Source organism: Olea europaea, chromosome 11 (genome assembly GCF_002742605.1).
Source record: "Olea europaea var. sylvestris chromosome 11, O_europaea_v1, whole genome shotgun sequence".
In the NCBI taxonomy this organism is placed as follows: Eukaryota; Viridiplantae; Streptophyta; class Magnoliopsida; order Lamiales; family Oleaceae; genus Olea; species Olea europaea.
The window spans coordinates 4,380,324-4,400,442 of record NC_036247.1 but is presented as its reverse complement, the minus strand read 5'-3'; the positions used below and the strand labels follow the sequence as shown (position 1 = coordinate 4,400,442).

The window sequence follows — 20,119 nt, the reverse complement described above, 5'->3', positions numbered from 1 at the left end:
AGATCTATTATTTAATTAATAGACAATTAAATAAATAATAGAGTCCGTAGATTCAAATATTTGTAATTTGTTAATCACAAGGAGTTGTGATTGTGAGATACAAATTACATATAATTGGATCTTGAATAAACCATGGTCGTAAGTAATAACGAGATACGGATATCGTTATTACGGATAGACCATCACGTGTGGCATTTCTTACTTGTGAAGTAAGTAGCTGATCTCACAAGCTAAAATGTGGTGACACTTAAGTGAACACGTGGATGTTTGTTATAGAACAAAACATTGGAGACCCGTCGAGAGATTCCACATGGATAACTATCTGAGTGTCGGTGGTTAATCTCTAACGTTCGGTAGTGGAATTGGTCCTTTTGACTTGAGGTCGTCATGGTACCTTATATGAGGACAGTCATACTTTGGCGGTGTTGGATGTTGCTCTGAAAAGGGCCGCTAATACGACATCGTTCGGGTACGTCAAGAATCGTATGAAGGTTGTGATTGATCAATAAAGGATTCGTCACTCTTAGATAGTAGGAGATTATGATCTGCGTTTCATTCAATTAAGTCAATGATGAAATCCTTGGCCAAGGTGTACTCATAAGTCGAAAAGGAGTTTTCGATTTATATTGACTTAATAGTGGAGTGAAAGATATGATCGATGATCGAGATTGACACAATTCCATATCTCGTAATTGATCGGATCATATTGACGAAGGGATTATAGTTTCACGGTAAACGAACGAATTTGGTTTTGTCATACCACGTGACATTTCCCGTCACATGTATTGCCCTGACACATTGCTAGATGTCAATCAGGGACGGCGAATGTGAATTGACGATAAATTAAAAGAGTGTTTTAATTTATCAATTTTGATTAGATCAAAATAATATTTCACGTCGTTAGGCATCGTGGTCGGGAACCTAATGGGTCACACACAAAAGAGAATTGGAAGATTGCAAATTGCCAATTGATTAATTTAACAATCGTTGGATAAATTAATTAATTGGATTTGTTATTTATATTTTCGAATTAATTAATTGGATTAATTAATTCACGGACCGGGTTTAATTAATTGGATTAATTAATTATTGGGCCGGACCGGGCCGAGCCTATTTGGGTTTATATAAATACATAACTAGGGTTTGAGGTCCATTAAGGTTTTCATTATTCTTGCTAGCACAAGAGAAAACCCTAGAGGCTGCAATCATATTCTCTGTATGGATCACCGTTGGAGGCTGGACAATTGGACAGCTGTGGTGGCGAATCAAAGTTGTGGAACGAAAAGAAAAGCAAAAGGATTGCAGATCTGGAAAAGGTACAATCTTATCACAATTCCTAACCAAACACAATGAGATCTATTGGATGGGAATCGAAATAATTTAATTTTCCGCTGTGCATGTATAAGTAGATTCCCAACAGATATTGTGTTATAAATAATGGGTTGGGGTGAAAATTATATGCTCTTAGGAAGTTACCCTTACCAGAAAATTGAATTATGTCGTAAAAATCATCCTTACTAGACAGTTAGACGGATCGGAAATAAAGTATAATGCTTTTTAAACTATTGGATGGTCGGTTAATCAACAATGATGTTAAAATGAGAGCACATACTGTCGAAATGTATAGTGGACATCATCGAGAAGTTTGTGGGCTTACATGATCAGCCTCCGGCCAGCAGTTAGCCAGTGGTGGTAACGATAACATCCTCCATGTATGGGACAGATCCATGGCTTCGTCTAATTCTAGGAACACAATGGCTTCATAGGCTTCAGGAACTCAGTGGCTGCTGTCAAAGGTCTTGCTTGGTGTCCTTGGCAAGGTAATTTATTGGCCTTGGGTGGAGGTGCAGGTGACCGGTGCATAAAATTCTGGAACACGCACACCGGTGGATGCTTGAACTCTGTTGACACAGGCTCACAGGTTTGTGCTTTGTTATGGAATAAAAATGAGCACGAATTGCTTAGCTATCACTGTTTTACTCAGAATCAGCTCTCTCTCTCTGGAAATACCCTTCCATGATGAAAATATCTGAGCTCACTGGGCATATATCCAGAGTTCTTTTCATGGTTCGGGTACTGATGTATATCTTACGAAAAGAATAATGTAACATTATTGTAGACATAAAAAAATAGTACTAATAAATTAAATTAAATGAATTGAGTCAATCTAAACAATTAGCCCAATTAAAGTCTACTAAAGTCCATAAAATCCAAAGACTTATCCCCATTTTTAAATAAATAAATAAAATCATAATCATTCAATTAATCCTTTTAATTTAATATAATTGAGTGATTACTAAAATAAGCACGAATTTTTCCTATAAATAGGATCAATGATCCATAAGACAGGGGAAAGGAAGGGAAAGCAAGAAGAAATGAAAGCATATAAGGCAATCACGAAGTGCTGAAGAAATTTTAAAATCGGAGGAAGAGAAGAAATCCTCTCAAATCAAAATTTGGTGAACCCAAGAAGATCAAAATCTTCTTCTAATCAAACAAGTTCACACCAAGTTCGAGAAGATTAAAGTATTCTTTACATCAAATCAAATTCAAGTTAAAGTCCAAGCCCCGAAATCCAAGTGCCAAACAGGTCAAGTCTCAACAAATTTTCAAAGGCTGGGATTCAAGTCATGCAACTCCTCGTCTTCAAACATTTAGATCATTAATCAGGGTATTTTCGCAATTACGAGAAGGTTAATATCACTTGTATTTCTCAAAAAATACAATTTGTAACGATTTTTGTATTTCAATACATGAAATTCGTCGTACAATTATAATCTCTTAACATCTTGATATATATTGTTGTTCAACATCAAAAGAATCATATGTGTGGAATGAAAGTGAAACAAGGAACGAAAGTGGAAAGGCCCAAGATGAATGCCATGCGACCGCATAGCAATATGGTCATGCGATCGCATGGCTACAACCCGAAATTGGAGAGGCTAGTTTGAAGAACTACATGCGATCGCTTGGTAGTCACGTTGTGATCGTTGGAGGCAGTTGTCGTTTGAAATTGGCGACTTTTCACTTCCTTTTGGCACCATTTCACCAATTTTGTGTGGCATTGTTTCATGGTTGTAAAAAGGTGTTTGATGGTCTTTAAAAAGATATAGAAATCATATCACAAACATATAGAAAAAACCATTGTTGTTAATTTTATCCCACAAGTGAACGGATCGTAACAAGTAGTAAAGTGGACCTTTTGAGTCCGAATTATCGTTCTCACGAGGACTATTTTCTAGCACTTAATTCAATTTTTTCTTTAACTACTATTTGATGGAAACAGATTAAAAGTTGTATGATTTGAGTTTTAATCCAAATTCTAGAAAATAAATGAATGCTTACACAATTTTTTTTTGTAAAATCAAATAATTAAATGACGTTAGGGCAAAATAATTTCACCCATTGATCACCTTTACATCTCAAATTAAGACTCAATTCTAATGTAGCTATCGGTCGAATTCTCCTATTGTATTCAATTTACCCCTCTCGAGTTCTCATTGAGCCTATTCAACTAATTAAATTTCATACCTCTATGCAAATTTAACTTAGTTAAACGATTTCTTTGTTCTATGAATTCAATTATGACCACAATAAATGGCATAGGTATCTCTACTCGTTATACCAATGTAATGGATTTTACTAAATTGTCTAAATCCTAAACTCATATCTATATTCATAAAGGATTCACAAAATTCATTAAATTATTGATCAGACAATTTAATGCAATCAATCCATACCAAAAATCAACACATGGAAGAATTAAAAATCAAGAATCTTAATAAGAAAATATAAAAGATCTCAAATGGGTTATATTATTCACTCTAACAATGGATTTAGCTACACATAATAAAAGAAGAGTAACAAGAAATTGTCTTAGAATACATCACCGAATTTTTAATAAGAGTATGTAGAAGAAAAAGTGGATATTACACCAAGCGTTCCTCCGTCTTCCAATTTATGCTTCACACGATGAATTTGGCGTCGTCTTCTCCCTTTGAATCTCTCCCCCTTTCTCTCAAGAAGTTTTTTTTTGCCTCTAGAATGTGTGGAACCCCTTAAAGTGTGAGAATTTTCGTATTTATAGGTCCCCTGCCGTGTATGAAGAATAGGATTTTCATATAGACTCCAAAATGGGCTGAAATTCCGCTTAGGTTACGGATTGGTGGCGCCGCGGCGCCTGGAATGCGGCACCATAGCACCGCATCAAAAAAATAGGTGGTGGCGCTGCAGCGCAATAGGATGGCACCACAGCGCCACCTCTCTGAATCTCCCTGTGCCGTGGTACCACTTTTCGAACAGACAGCATACATATCTTTTAGTATTTTTATCGTAACTTTCTCTCTCCTGATGTTCAATTGAGATGATTCAAGATGCATTGGAAAGATAACTCAAAGGGCTACAACTTTACTTCAAACATCATTCTCCAATTAAATTGTTTGCTAAGTCAAAAATGGGTCTCAATGTGAGACTGAAATTTTAGAGCATAACTTTTCGGTTGGAAATTGATTTATGATCATATTTTGACCAAATTTGATCCCTTTGACATCTTTCTTAATCCAATTGACTTTGAGCACTCTTAAATCTTCATCATGAGGTCCAACACAACTTTGGAGTATTTGCAGTTTAGTCCTCGAACTTTGGATCTCTTATAACTTAGCCATTTTCTCCAATTTTTTCCACTTTTGCTTTTTCCTTCAATTCCTTGTACCATCATTGAATTTTGCCTATTCAACACAAAATGTAATAATTTAGACCATAATTCATTCGAGAGCAACTAAATATCATCGTTTTAACACTTTGAATAAGTGTATAAAATACACTTATCAAATACCCCCAAACTTAAACATTTGTTTGTCCTCAAACAAAATCATCATCTAAATAACTACCAATACACAATCATGCAAGGGATAATTAGTTAGACAATCAAGCTTTTTACCTCAAGATTCGAGATTTTGATATTTATTCTACAAAAATGCTTCAGAGTCACAATACCGGATCGATATTTACTCTTTCAGTGTAAAACTGACGTGTGTGTGTGTGTGTGTGAAGAATTAAGAAATCAACCATGACTGCACAAGTTGTTTCAATTCCCGACCCTTAATGGTCATATATGTCATTTCATCACTCGTATGATTCACACATCCTAAACTTATTCTTTTTCACTCATTCTCAGTGTGTAATCTAAGATTGAATATTTCATTACTATTCTCACACTTTCGAGTTTGGGCGGACGTTACAAGTTGCAAGTCAATACTTCAGTAAACAGAAATTTTCCAATTATTTGATTGCTTCGACCGCCACAACTCAACTAGCTAATTGTCTTGTATCAAAAGTCAAATTCTTTCAATTAAGTGTTAGGGCTTAATCAAGGTATTTAGTGCTTTTGCTCTTTTCCTGTACTTGCCTTTTTTTTCCATTAAGCTTTCTAGATGACCCGTGTAGCAGGCTTTAGGTCGATGACTCCCAAATCAAATGATTTTAGGGCATCAGATTTTAAACATCCTTACAGACTTACTGGCCCGAGTAAAAAAAGGCTTCGAAGAAAACCAATTTTATTTTCAAGTGCAGCTTTATCTTTTATTGCCTTCTAAATGACCCATGTAGCGAGCTTTAGACCGATGACTCCCAAGTGAAACAACTTAAGGGCACCAGCTTTTAAAATACCCTTGTACGCTTAATTACTCGAGTCATAAAGACTTCGAAGAGAAGTTTTTAGATTTCAAATGTATATGCATTGATTAGTGTTGTGCCCATTTTACACACTTAATCAAACAAACTGACCTCCAACTTAAGACTTTCGCCTCTTTTTATCATGTTAGTTTAAGACGATACACACATAAATTTTCACACATGGAATCCACATTCACATCCGCATTTTCCTACAATTGTAAAATCACCCCGAAAATGTGCTAAATTTGGTCTAAGGATAGATAATTTATTATGATTTAGATCAAGCATCTATGTCCAATTAAATCAACCTATCTAACAAATGAATCAACTCGTTCTATCACAGTGTCAGACTCAATTCTAGTGAATGTATAATATCAAGTTTTGTAAGGTCAAGCTTCAATCAATCTAGCATGCATCCTATTCACAGTTTATAAATCAACACCAAATCTCAAAGTAAAATGTAATTGTAAGTCAAAATGTCCAACTCACTCAAAAAAATTTAGGCGGACAATTAGGCAATTAATAATACACCCCCAAACTTAAACTAAACATTATCCTCAATGTGAAATTTAAAGGAAAATGAGGCTGATTCCCTGAAATGTTCGTATTACCTATGATGCTGTGGTGCCTTGGTGTTGCATTTGATCGAATCTTCTTCCACATTCTCCCGCAAACTTGAGATTTGTCCCATTTTCTCCATGGATATGTTGGTTTGAGTTTTCCGAAACGTCATATTCTTGAAAAATTAAATTTGAAAAAATTAAACTCATGGAACATGAGTTACTTAGCTCAAACATCTAATAACCAACTTAATTACTTAAAGACCTATGGGTAGAAGGGGTACGGGTGATGATTCCTGAATAAACTATAAATTAAACTATCCTAGAACTTTGAAAACAAAATAAATAAAATAAATGCTTGGATTGCCTCCCAAGAAGCGCTTCTTTTAAGTCATTAGTTTGACTTGTGCCGCTGATTTATCATGCTTGCTCAAATCAAGTTATTCCATCATTACACTTTGTGCAATTTTCATTTATGCAGCCCTTTTTTGCTCTCCAGATTTTGATTTGTCTATTCTCATCTCTACCAAGAAGTTTTCCAAATTTTGATTTTTTGTTCTGACAGCTTCGTTGATAAGGTGGCTCTTCTTCATCAATTCTACAGCAATCATTTTTATTGGGAGTTTTCTCATATTGGGTATAAATATTGAATATCTCATGATTGTCCTCCACCCTCAAGATTAGTTCACCCTTCTCCACATCAATAAGGGTTCGTCCTGTTGCTAAGAATGGCCGACCCAATATAATTGGAATGTCTCGATCTTTTAGTATGTCCAATACAATGAAATCCACAGGAAATATTAAATTTCCTACTTTTACGAGTACATCCTCAACTTTGCCACGTCATCTTGCGATTGTTCTATCAGCTAGTTGTAGCATTATTGATATTGAGTTGATTTCACCTAGTCCCAATTTCCTGTAAGCAGAATACGGCATGAGATTGATATTAGCACCAGTATCACACAATGCATTAATTAAACAGGAATTTCCAATTGAAATTGGTAAAGTAAAACTCTCTGGATCTTTCAATTTAGTAGGCAATTTTCTCTGGACTCTTGCACTACTTTCCTTGGTTAATGTCACAGTTTCAAACTCCGGAAGCTTTCTTTTCTTTGTCAACATCTCTTTCAAAATCTTCGTGTAGCTTGAAATTTGTAGTATCGCATCAATGAACGAAACATTGATCTGGAGCTTCTTGAGAACATCAAGGAATTTTTCATAATTTGTGTCTCGTTTGTTCTTCTTAAGCTTTTGAGGAAAGTGAATGGGAGACATGTAAGCTTTGTCTAGACTTGGTATTTTGGCAGCTGATGTTTCTGTACTTTCTCCATTTTCAGTTGCGTTTGGTGCAAATTTTTCTACCCTTGTAGTTTCATCAATCACTTCCTGGTTATCTTTTCTTTTGGGTCTCTCTATAGTGATCTTTGGCGATTGTACCTCGCTCTTTGTATATATGACATGAATATTTTGCTCCATCGACTTCCTTCGAAGTCTTTGGGGAAACGGAAATGGAGGTACATACGCTTTAACTTTCACGAGGCACCTGGGTAGATCGTTTTCCACTATTTTAATTGCCATAACCTGTTCTTTAGGATTTATCATTGTATTGGCTGGCAAAGTCCCTTGTAGACATTCTACAAGTTGTTGCGCTATCTGACCAATTTGTGTCTCTAGTTTCTTGATGGATGCCTTCTGATTTTGAAAATTTGTCTCAATTTCTTGGAACATCTTGTCTGCCTTTTGAACATATTGTTGAAACATCTTCCCCAAACTTAGTATTCTTTTTTGCTGGAAATTGTTCTCATATGAGTTGAAATTATGGGAGCTATTTTGAATGAAGTTTACTTGTTCCTCTAAAGAAGTGAGCATCATGCAGCTCTCCATAGCGTGATTTCTCCCATAATTCTCACATGTTGAATTGGCGATTATTGCATTTGCTCCATGTGTTTACAATTTTATAAGTAACTCTACCTGTTTTGTTAAAACTGCTATCTATGCATTGACAGATATTGCGCTGTCTAATTCATACATTTCTGCTGTCTTTGGTGGTACCACTCTTTCTGACGAGAACATTGAATGTATGGTGGCAATCAACTCAAATAGGTCCATGGTTTGTTGCACTGATTTCCCTACGATTGATCTACCAGCAAAAGCATCAACTTGAGATTTTGACAGTGGTGTAAGTTCGATGTAGAAGTACTACACTTGGTTTCCTAGAGTGATTCCATGGTTTGGACATTTTCTCATCAGCTCATTAAATCTATTCCATGACTCGTGATAGCTTTCTCCCTCTTTCTGTTGAAAAGTTTGAATTTCTAATCTGATTTTAGCTACTCTGGCTGGTGGGAAGAATTTGTTGCAGAATTTTCTGGTCAGTTCTTCCCATGTAGTAATGCTCTCATGAGACTCCGCATCTAACCACTCCAATGCAGCATCTCTCAATGTAAATGGAAATAATCGTAGTTTAATAGCATCTTCATTGACTCCCGAAACATGGAAGTTCTGACAGTTCCTGAGAAATCTAGAGATATGAGTGTTTGGATTTTCATGAGGTAACCCATAGAATTGAAGAGTGTTACTCATCAAATTAATCCAATCTGGCCTAATCTAAAAGTTATTTACCCCAAAATCTGGATGCACGATACTGGAGCGCATGCGTGCTACTATAGGTGTCAGGAACATTGATACTGACAAATCACCTTCATTTATTTCCCCTCGCTCATACTGTTGTTCCGGTGGTGCCACCACTCTTGCGGCCATTTGTCCAATCGGCTGAATGGGGATAGAGATTTGTTGATTTTCAGTCATTTGATGTTATTGTTTTTATTTGTGTTCTTTGCGTCTTCATCTGAAGGTATATTCTATCTCCGAATCAAATGGTTCAAGATCATCCCCTTGAGCACGGAGCATACAATGAAGGCAATTTTCTGTAAATAAAAGAAAATAAACAAATCAAATAACGGTTAAAAATAAAAAAAAATTAAGACTAAAAGAAATAGTCCCCGACAACGGCGTCAAAAACTAGTTGTCGATTTTATCCCGCCAGTGGACGAACCGTAACAAGTAGTAAAGTGGACATTTTGAGTCCGAATTATTGTTTCCACGAGGGCTATTTTCTAGCACTTAATTCAAATTTTTCTTTAACTACTATTTGATGGAAAAAGATTAACAGTTGTATGATTTGAGTTTTAATCTAAATTCTAGAAAATAAATAAATGCTCACACAATTTTTTTTTGTAAAATCAAATAATTAAAGGATGTTAGGGTAGAATAATTTCACCCATTGATCACCTTTACATCTCAAATTAAGACTCGATTCTAATGTAGTGTTTGGTCGAATTCTCATATTGTATTCAATTTACCCCTCTCAAGTTCTCATTGAGCTTATTCAACTAATTAAATTACACATCTCTATGCAAATTTAACTTACTTAAACGATTTCTTTATCCTAAGAATTCAATTATGACCGCAATAAATGGCATATGTATCTCTACTCGTTGGACCAATGTAATGGATTTTACTACATGGTCTAAATCCTAAATTCATATCTTCGTAAAGGATTCACAAAATTCATCAAATTATTGATCAGATAATTTAATGCAATCAATCCATAGAAAAAATCAACACATGGAAGAATTAAAAACTAAGAATCTTAATAAAAATATATAAAGGATCTCAAATGTGTTACATTATTTACCATGACAATGGATTTAGCTACGCATAATAAAAGAAGATTAACAACAAATTGTTTTAGAATATATCACCAGATTTTTAATAAGAGTATGTAGAAGAAAAAGTGGATCTTGTACCAAGAGTTCCTCCCTTTTCCAATTTATGCTTCACACGATGAATTTGACATTATTTTCTCCCTTTGAATCTCTCCCCCTTTCTCTCAAGAAGTTTTTTTTGCCTCTAGAATATGTGAAACCCCTTAAAGTGTGAGAATTTTCGTATTTATAGGTCCCCTGCCGTGTATGAAGAATAGGGTTTTCATATGGACTCCAAAATGGACCGAAATTTCGCTTAGGTTACAGATTGGTGGCGCCGCGACGCCTGAAATGCGGCGCCGCAGTACCGCGTCAAAAAAATAGGAGGTGGCACTGTAGCACTATAGGATGGCACCACGGCGCCACTTTTCGAGCAGACAGCACACATCTCTTTCAATATTTTTTATAATAACTTTCTCTCCTGCTATCCAAGTGAGGTGATTCAAGATTTTTTAGAAAGATAACTCAAAGGGCTACACCTTTACTTCAGACATAATTCTCCAATTCGATTGTTTGTTATGTCAAAAATGGATCTCAATCTGAGACTGAAATTTTAGAGCATAACTTTTCGGTTGGAAATTGATTTATGATCATATTTTGCCTAAATTTGATCCCTTTAACATCTTTCTTTATCCAATTGACTCCGAGCACTCTTAAATCTTCATCACGAGGTCCAACACAACTTTAGAGTATTTGCAGTTTAGTCCTCGAACTTTGAATCTCTTATAACTTAGCCATTTTCTCCAATTTTGTTCACTTTTGCTTCTTCCTTCAATTCCTTGTACCATCATTGAATTTTACCTATTCAACACAAAATATAATAATTTAGACCATAATTCATTCGAGAAGCAACTAAATATTATCGTTTTAATGCTTTGAATAAGTGTATAAAATACACTTATCAACCATCTCTTCATTCCACAAGAAAAAACCAAAGTTTTCTTCTTCGATATTCAATTTTCCTCCTTGTGTTCTTGAAGTTTTGGAGAATCACACATGTGATTAAGTGTTTTATTCTTTACAAGGATTGATTAATCTTACAAACCATTTGTCGCGAGACCCTTCAAGCATTGAAATTGTTACTGAGAGAGGGTAAATATCGTTTGAGAACAACGATATAATGTCGTGTTTGAACCTTCATTTTCATCGTAATTTTTTATTCATCTTCATCTTCATCTTCTTGATATCATCTATATCTTGGTTCTTCTCCATTTTTTCCAGTGTTGATAATTTCTTAACAATCTCAAACAATGTCTTGCGATGGAGAACGATATTACTTTGGCGAGATCAAGTTGATGAAATCCAGTTCCTGGTTGGATATTTGATGGGCGAACTTCATGTGAAGACTAGTACAAATTGAAGTTTCTGTTGATGGAATTGAAGATCTCCTACATTCTAATTCTGGATTTGGTGATGCTACCGAAATCAACATATCTTTAGCGAAAGAAATTTGGAAAGGTTGAAAAGAAATGATTTCATTGAAGAATAAAATGATAGAATCCGACATCATGAATTCAATTCTGGTAATATTCATTTATCTTCTAAAATTCCACTTTGGTAAGTTGATATAATGATCTTCTCACGTGCAATTTAGATGTTTTGTTAAAACATATGCACATTATCAATGATGATATCCCCAATGAATATAACTTCGTTTTTGTATAATTTGTTGCATGTATTTGTGAAAGTGGAAATATGGAAATTATGATGTTGCATAAAAATTAAAATTGCATATTCATTTGTAGGGTATGTTTTATATACATTTGATGAGTTTGAATATGAATTTTCATGATCGTCTAGAACTTCCTATTAGATGAAGGATATGAATATTGTGTCCACAATTATGAATTGCATAGTTATATATAAATTCTTTGTCTGATATATTTGATGGATTAAAGCACTTATGATCCTTAGAATATGCTTTATTTATGGATTTTGATCTTATATGATATTTATGGTGAAATAGAGGCTGATGAAAGATTATTATGTGTTGGTTTGGTATCAACATAAAATTTTTGAAAGAATTAAGTGATTATGTTCAAGTTGAAATCTTTATTTATTAAGCCTTTCATTTGTGAAAATCGTGTAGAATATTATAAGATATTCTGGGGTCAATTTATTAAATATTACGGCATGAGAATTGATTATGTGATCTATAATCTACTTCGTTGGTTTACTACATGTTGAGTATGAAAGACCTACTAAATATTGTTAAGCACTGTGGTACTCCCTTTGTAGTTTCAAGTTGAGACCGAAATTGGTTAATCAAAACCATGATAACGATCATGTCTTTTGATGAAGTATGCATAAATTACATGGATCTACTACAATGAAATTATGTTTTGAAAGAAACAATTGATTTTCATAAATTGTTAATCCACAATCATTTGATGAAACATTTTGTCATGGTGGTTATGGGAACATGCTAAAAATATATAAGAATATTTGAATCATGAATTTATTTGATATTCACTAATTGGTGTATGCAAGTGTTTACTCTATTTTGAATATGCATGAAGGAAGTTTATGTTCTTTCACTTGAGATGTATAATTTTGGCACCCATATGGTTGAGATCTTGATGTGCATACTGTATATTGCAATAAAATTCATGATATTGTATATGTTACATACGGGAAAATTCTAATGTGTAAGAATTTACTGAAAGAAAGTATGTGAATATGAAAGAAACTGTGTGAACTCTTATAACCATTTCCTCTATAGAAAATGGAAAGTTACATGTGGTTACTTTCGTGTCTCTTTCCTTGTATTTGATTATATGAATTTGCGAAAGAAATATGAACCTATCAAAAGAAATATAGATTGATGCATGATATAAGTGCAATACGAGAACTGTATGGTTCATATGCATGGAATAATAATATTGTGAGAATGCGAACTAATTGTTTGATTTCATTTCTTGTTGAACTCATATTAATTTGGGTTAATGTTAATAGCCTCACTTACTCCTATGGAATTAAGTGAGATGACTTTATGCCAATTATTTTTGCATAAAGTATGACAGATTGTGACTTGTTCTAGTGGAAATTGCTTGCGAAATTATTGAGACATGGAAATATTTTGTAGAGCACAAACTGTGCCTAAAGTTAGCGGTAGTGCCGAATATCCTTTTCATTTAAATCTTAAAAAGTTTGAATGTGGTGAATTAGTTGGATAAATTTTTCATGTCTAGTTGGAAATTATACTAACTTTTGGTAATAACCTCAATTAATTATATGAAATTAAGTGAGATGATTGTGTTTGCTTATGAATAAGACAAATATGAATAAGATGGATACATATCTTATCAATTGATGTGACATGCTGCTATCTTATGAAGGTTACGAATGTAATAAATTGCAAACGATTGGAGATTGAGAGGCTTAATCGTATTCATTGATTGAATTTACTTCAATTGTAGAACCAATTGAGTTGATTTATGCTTGGAAAAGTATTGTTGGTCTATGAGATGACTTTGATCAAATTGTGGAATCAAAATAAAAAATAGTTGGATTGAAGTACATTGTGACTTAATAACCACTATCTGTACTAAGACATTCACCGACTTATCAAAGTGATAAGTGAATTGAACTATAAAAGAATTAATAAACTCTAAATTCAAGTATAATCCCAAATGTAGGGTTAACATATTAGTTCAAGTATAATCAGAAATGTGTGGGTTAACATTAATGCTTGTAAACTTATATGAGAAATTCAAGCATTGTAGATGCAATATTACAAGATCACATAAGAATTTCTGATTATGGAATTGTGGGGGTAACTTAATATAAAAGTTAAAGTTCCCTAAATCTTTTAATCATAGAAATATATCTATGAAGGAGAAAAGGTGGGGAATCCTTATATATAATTATAAGGATGGATACACTAAGTCAAAGGTGGATAAATTGGGTGAAAGCCGATTATGGCGTTTGCAAAATAATTGAATATTTAAAGAATATTGATGCTATTGAAAATCATTGTAATTGTTGTAAAAGGTAAGTTTATTAGGGTTTAGATGTGAATGACAATTATACCCCTGCCTACTGTTGTATCCCTGATTCTGCCCTATAAATACAGGGCTTTGGTTCTTAACAAAACACACACAAGTCTATTGATTTCTCTCTATTCTCTTCTTTTTTCTTCACTTTTATAACACGTTATCAGCATGAGGGCTTAATTTTTCAAAATTTAGTGAATGTAATATTTTTTATAGGCATGAATAATTATCACATGTACCAAAATTAATTTGGTAGAGTGTGAAATATTTCAATATACATATGCATCATAACGAGGTTGCTTCTTCTTCTCTACTTTTCATCAGTATGCATATTGATTCTAATTCACGTTTGTATGTGTAATCTGAACACATATTAATTCACTTTTTTTTATTCATACACAATCATTTTTTTCACATATTATTCAGTATTAATTCTATCTTTTGAATCTATTACATATTAGTTCTATCTTTAATTTCTATATATGTGAAATTCATATGCATGTTTAGTATCTTTTGCATGTTGGTAAAAGATTTAGCCAATAAATGATTTAGCCAATTTTTTTAACTTTTATGTATGAAGATTCATTTTCTTAATGCATGTTTGGTAATTAATTCTTCTATATAAATTCATATCAAGTTTATATGGTAATTAAATATTTTTAGATATTATTCTATGAACTTCAAATTAAGAATTTATCATCTTGTTGTTCCAAAAGTAGTACAATATTATAATTAATATTTCAGAAGAATATTAATTGTATATCTATCTATTATAAATAGTTCATTGTTGCTCTTGAAGTAGCACAACATTATTAATATTCTAGAAGAATATTACTTACTTATAAAGAGCATGATTTTACAAGTTCAATATTCTAAAAGAATATTGACTCAATGCTTCTGAAAAAGCTTAATTTAAATTATAGTTATTTTAAATGAATATAATGTTAATATTCTCGAAGAAACGCAACACACGTTATATAAATATTCAAGAAGAATATTTCATTATTACTCATGTAGGGCATAAATTTTATTATTTAGCTCAAAAGGTAGAATGAATCGTTAATGTCAATATTCCAGAAGAATATTGTATTCATGCTTTTGAAGATTTTATGTCTCGATGTGTTCCTAAAGAAAACATATTTTATATATATAAAAAAATAATATTAAAAAAAAGTTGTATTGGTGTTCCTGAAAAAACACAATGTTATTAATATTTTAAAAAAGAATATTAATTGCTCCAAAAGAATATGATACTATAATTTCAATATTCCTGAATAATATTGATCGATTATATGTTAAATCATGAATTAAATTACTCTATTTATTTACGTAGTTTGAAATATTATTTCAAATGGACGATATTTTATAACACTGAAAAAATGATTGTCAATTTGATTGGATATTTCTCTCAGTATTAGAGGAGGAATTAAGAAGTTGAAAATAATATATAAATGCATCATCATCTAAATTCTCGCTAAATATCATTCGAACAAGAAGTTCGAAAGATAATTAATTTAGATGCATATTGACCAAAGAGATCAACAATATCTCACACACTAATTTTTAATGCTCCAATACGAATTGATATCTTAGAGGACAATTTATTAGCATTATATTTGATATATCTATGGCACACTTAAAGTGTGATGGTGTTCGATTCTAATATATAAAATCTTCAAATAAAAATGGAGCAATTAGCAATGACGGTTTTATTAAGGAGGCATATACTCTTAACGAGTATTTAGACATAACAAATTATAAAACCTCAAAAGAGGTTCAGGTATCTGACATGTTGAAAATTGAGATATCTAAATAAGTTATGTCACTATGGGAAAAGAAATAGAATCGAATGAGAAAAGAAAAAGTTATCGACAACAATTTTGTACATGATATATAGTATCATATGTGAATCATGAGGAATCGAAATAAGTGCATAGAAATAATGTTTGGCCAAATAAAAGGAGACGCAATCTTAAATTGAATTTACTAGATAAACACGAAATTTTTTGACCTGTAGTCCAAAAATCTAAAGGTATCTACTTATACGAAAAGAAAATGAGAAAAATTAAGTCGTACTGTGTAATGCACGACTCTCAACTTAGTGAATTTCGTAAAGATCATCATGGATGAAATCACAAGTCTATATCATGTTATCTTGACGATACATGAAATTTGAAATACGTGATAGTAAACTGATCTGACGTGATTATTAATGTTATCTTTGAAAGATTTAATATGCTTGAAGCATAACTCAAATGATACATGCCCGAAAACCACGTTCTTAGATCATTATATTGATTAAAACAATATGGATGTATGTGGTATAATTGCCTTAGCGAATATTTGTTGAATGAATACTATGAAAATGACTATATCCGCCTATATGTTTTCATAAAGAAAACAAATATTGGATTTGCAATTATGGTTGATGATTTAAATTTAATTGGAACTCTTGAAGAACTCAACAAAACTGCTGGTTATTTGAAAAATGAATTTGAGATGAAAGATTTGGGAAAAATCAAATTTTGTCTTGAATTGAATATTTCCCAGAAAGATTATTTGTTCATCAATCTATATATACAAAAAAAAAATTTTAAATGCTTTTATATGGATAATGCATATCTACTGCCATCAACATAGTTGTTCAATCATTCGATGTGAAAAATGATCCATTTCGTCCATTTAAAGATGGAGAAACTATACATTAGTGCAATTGGAGCATTAACTTATATTATGAATTGCACTCGACTTGAAATAACTTTTTCTATAAGTTTCTTTGCAAGATGTAGCTCTACACCAATTCAAAAATATTGGAATGATGTTAAACATATTTTTCATTACCTAAAGGATACTATTGATTTAAGATTATTTTATTCTCAAAAGTCAAGATCATCTTTAGTGGGATATACAGATGTATGTTATCTCTCTGACCCACATAAACCTAAATCACAAACAGAATATATGTTTACACGTGGAGGAATAAAAATATCATGGAGATCCGTGAAGTAATCCTTAACAGCAATATCCTCAAATCATTTGGAAATTATTACAATCCATAAAGCAAGACAATAATGTGTATGGTAGAGGACATCACCCGTCATATCCAAGCATCATGCGGGTTAACTCCAACAAAGGATAGTTAACAATTTTGTATGAAGACAATACATCTTGTATTGCACAACTCAAAGAAGACTATATCAAAGGTGACAGGACGAAACATATTTCTCCAAAATTCTATCATACACATGAGCTTCAGAAGAATGGCGACATTGATATCCAACAAATTCTCTCAAGTGGCAATGTTACCTATTTATTCACAAAAACAATGCCAACATTTACATTCGAGAAATTAGTTCATGATATTGGAATACGTCGACTCAAACATCTTCAGTGATCAACATCACGGGAATAGCTGTACTTTTTTCCTTCGCTTAGGTTTTGTCCCAATGGATTTTCCTAGTAAGGTTTTAATGATGCAGCATTTATTTTTAGTACTCCAAAATAACTGTACTATTTTTCCTTCGTTTGATTTTTTTCCCATTGAATTTTTATCAAACAAGGTTTTAACGAGACATATATTTTATAATATGTCATTCAGGGGGGAATGTTGTAAAATGTAAGTTTTTAAGGGTTTAGAGGTGAACAACAATTATACTCCTTAGCCTTAGAAATTATTACTGTTATATCCCTGATTCTGCCCTATAAATACAGGGTTTTGGTTCTTAACAAAATACACGCAAGTCTATTGACTTCTCTCTATTCTCTTCTCTTTTCTTCACTTTTATAACAGTAATGACTCGATGATGAAAAGTGAATACCCACAAATGAAACCCACTAAAGTAATTGACTAAGTGTAATGATTTAATAAAAATCTTTCAATCGTGTTTGAAATCTATAAAACTTTAAATAAAGCTAATAAGAAGCATGTGGCTTCATAAAAAGATTTTTTGATGGTGAGTAGTTGTATCTATCAAATAAATCTTTGGCTAGCCATGTTAAGATAAGATACCAAGTCACATAAAATGAAAAGTAAAGACATAAGTCTTAGAGGTTACGTCACAAGGAAATTATCAAAGATGGTATAATTTCCAAAGAGAATATTAGCGGATCCTCCAACAAGACCACTAAATAAATTTTAGTGACATCTACTTCGAGTAAGATGGGGTTGAAACTCCTAAAATATAATGGTCCACCAATGACAAAAACCCTACATGTCATTACTTAAAAGGTAATCCACGAGTTCAAAGGGTTACAACAAGTCATTTGATATGTGGATAGTTGCAGCATTATTTAAATCCGCGATAACGCTATCTTAATTAAAAATAATTTTGGTTGTTACTGAAGTGAGGGTTGAGTATTAAAACTTTTAATGAAGTTTGGTGCTAAAATACAAGTACCTGTAAAAGTGTTAAAGGTACTAGAAGAACTTCACCTAAACAAATTTTGAGGTGGTGCCACCTCAATTGAGAGTTGGAGTTTCTCTCTTAAAAGTTTGTCGAGTAGGATGAGCGCAAGGCCATAACAGCATTAAGTGAATTGAGGAACTTAAGAACATGTGATACTTATGTGTGTGTTATTACCGATATTCTCACAAGGAATAATTGGTTCAAAGCTATGGCTACCTTTAATTCCGACTTTACTTTGTTTGAATTACACTATCGTTAGATTCAAATCTAAAGATATCTAATCCTTATACATGGGTATCTTATATTTTGAATATGAGATCTTATTGAATGTTGAACAAGTGGGGGATTGATATATATTGTTGTTCAACATCAAAAGAATCGTATGTGTAGAATGAAAGTGAAACAAGGAACGGAAATGGAATAAAACTAAAATTGGAGGCCCGAGATTAATGCCATGCGACCGCATAGCAATATGGCCATGCGGTCGCATGGCCACAACCCGAAACTAGAGAGGCTAGTTTGTAGAACTCCATGCGACCGCATGGAGTTATACCATGCGATCGCATGGTAGTCGTGCGGTGATGATTGGAGGCGATTGTTGTTAGAAATTGGTGACTTTTCACTTCCTTTTGGCACCATTTCACGTGGCAATATTTCATGACTATAAAAAGGTGTTTGATGGTCTTTGAAAAGATATAGAAATCATATCACAAACATATGGAAAAAACCATCTCTTCATTCCACAAGAAGAAACCAAGGTTTTCTTCCTCCATATTCAATTTTCCTCATTGTGTTCTTGAAATTTTTGAGAATCACACATGTGCTTAAGTGTTTTATTCTCTACAATGCTTGATTAATTCTACAAACTGTTTGTCGCAAGACCCTTTAAGCATCGAAATTGTTACTGAGAGAGGGCAAATATCATTTGAAGACAAAAATATAATGTTGTGTCTGAACCTTCATTTTCGTCATAATTTTTTATTCGTCTTCATCTTCTTGATATTATCTATATCTTGGTTCTTCTCCATTTTTCCTGGTGTTGTTAATTTCTCAACACATCTTAATTCTGATCCTTTTCTTGTACTTCTCTCATCCAGAGCCCGGATGGATTCACAGTTACATCAGGGGACGAAACATTGAGACTGGAGAATTTTTTGGGATGCCTAAAGTGGCAAAATCTGCACCAAAGCAAACTCAGATCCATTTTCTGACTATAACTGTGTTCGATGATTGACATGGCATTCCAAATCTGATTCTTTCATCATTCTTTTAAGCTACACTAGTCCATAGGTACAAATCTTGATAATCCATCCCCCTGTATTCATTTCATTGCATATATTTAATCTGTCGTAATTATTTGTCTGATAGTATTTTTTACATTTCTTAATTAATCTGTTCTTCCCTTGATTAATTTTTTGTATGATGGATTTTATCTATTTTACAGGACGCTCATTGTGCAGTCCCACGTATGCAGAATCGGAAGCAAAAACCAAAAGCAAGCAAACTTTCCTATTTGCGACAACCAAATATTACATGGCAAGGTGATTTACTTTTTCACCTAAAATAGCAGAAAAGCAAAATTTGAGGTTATATATATTTTAGTTTCTTTTTTTATAACACTCTCTTTCAATCAGCTTCACGAAACAAGTCATTAAATCATTGACATCCGATCTTTGTCTTCTTCATTTAAATGCACTGATATTTATTGCAAAAGCTTG

General features: G+C 32.9%; 1 pseudogene; it reads left to right on the top strand.

The window, feature by feature from the left end:
• The first annotated feature begins 1,550 nt into the window (after positions 1-1,550).
• LOC111404349 lies at positions 1,551-19,631 on the top strand (annotated as a pseudogene).
• The last annotated feature ends 488 nt before the right edge of the window (positions 19,632-20,119 follow it).